The following is a 1,868-nucleotide window of genomic DNA, read 5'->3' as shown; positions in this document are numbered from 1 at the left end:
GAAATGTATTTTTATCTGGTTCATCAATACATTTACATTGAATATAATTGCTGATATTGTGTGTGAATTCACCTTTCTCTTTATTTGGGCTTTTTGCTTTATTTCTTTTTGCTCACTTTTTATTTTTCATGAATCAAGTGTTTCTAACGGTATCATTTTACATTAGTACCTATTTATGTTTTACATTCTATAAGTTCAATAGGAACCCTAGATATTGCAACATATAACTTCACCTTATTAGTGCCCACATTATTTATACATTTTGTGTAATTATTTTATAACACAGAACCTCATAAAAGTTTACACAATGCCTGTTCTTTGTGGTAATTATGGTTGCTAGAGGTTGTATATGCACCTAAGTATGAATGATGAAAACCATTATCGGTGGTGGAGGTGGTGTTTTCAACATCAAAGTCATCTTACGTATCCAACACATTCCCTTCCCTGTGCTGTGACCCTGCAGGATTTTTCAAGTGAGTGCCTGGCAGGTGCCTGTCTCTTAAGCACCAAGAAACTGCAGAAATCCCCTCCACCTGTCTTTCAGAGATTTTGCCTCATCTTTTTAGCCTCTTAATGTGGGTTGGAATTCAGCATCTGTTTGCACAAGGACCTAATGGGGATTTGAAGCCCTCAATCTCCAGTTTGTTTTTAATCCTCAAGGACACTGAATTACCCGCAAAGATATTTCAGTATTCTTTGGCATGATCAAGTGTGCACTTGCTGTTTAGCCCTTGCTGACATCTGTACCCTCATCCTGTCTTGTCTTTTTGTCCCAGTCATCCATTCTATGGGATGTTTCCTCTCCATTTATGGAGAATCTCAGAAACCTGCAGGCTTCCGGAGGCTGCCTCAGGTACAGGGAAGGGCAAGAAGGTGGACAAATTTTATCTTTGACAACAGAAACCTCAGCACATTTTTCCTGGACCATGTGGTGACCACTCTCACTCCTAACCCCAAACCTGACCTTAGTCACGGACACAAACACACGCCAAGTCCACGTGCCCAGAGATCTGGAATCACCAAGAGTATTTTCCTTCTGAGCTACCTGCCTGTGTGGCAATGCCCAGGCTGGGAATGTTTTATCCTAAAAGCCTAGTATATAGGTTGACTGGATATGAGGCGACAGACAAATGGAAAGGCCTCAGTCTGTCCGTCCTGGAGGAAAAAATGACTGCAGGAATGTCCTGAGTCAGGTGACAGTCATGCAAAATGAAAGTGAGTCTATAGGCCAGGCTGTGGGATCAGATGGGAGGCTTGTGCCTCATGTCCCCATGAGACAGTGTCCTGGGTTAACACTGAGCTCTTTCCACATCCTGCACAGTGATTATCACCTGTATCCTCAGACAGGATCCCAGAGTATTGCAGGAGCTCAAGTGGCCAGCCCTAGAACAAGAGCCGGAAATCAGAACCCTGCAAGCCGGAGACCAGCAGGCATTACCATCTGGGGCTGGCCAATATGGTGAAACCCCGTCTCTACAAAAAATATAAAAAATTAGCCAGATGTGGTAGCATGCTCCTGTCATCCCAGTTACTCGGGAGGCTGAGGCAGAATTGCTTGAACCCAGGAGGCGGAGGTTGCAGTGAGCCTAGATTGTACCACCGCACTCCAGCCTGAGCGACAGAGCAAAATTCTGTCTCAAAAAAAAAAAAAGAAGAAGTTTCTCCCTATAACCCACTCTATTCCCTGGATCGGGGTCCCCAACCCCCAGGACCATGGGCCGCACAGCAGGAGGTGATCGGCAGCCACACCATCATTACTGCCTGAGCTCCACCTCCTGTAAGATCAGTGGCAGCATTAGATTTTCATAGGAGCAAGTACCCTATTGGGAACTGTGCATGCGAGGGATCCAGGTTGCACACTCCTTATG

The sequence above is a fragment of the Hylobates moloch genome, unplaced genomic scaffold (assembly GCF_009828535.3).
Source record: "Hylobates moloch isolate HMO894 unplaced genomic scaffold, HMol_V3 SCAFFOLD_15, whole genome shotgun sequence".
NCBI lineage: Eukaryota > Metazoa > Chordata > Mammalia > Primates > Hylobatidae > Hylobates > Hylobates moloch.
This window is presented reverse-complemented; position numbering follows the sequence as displayed.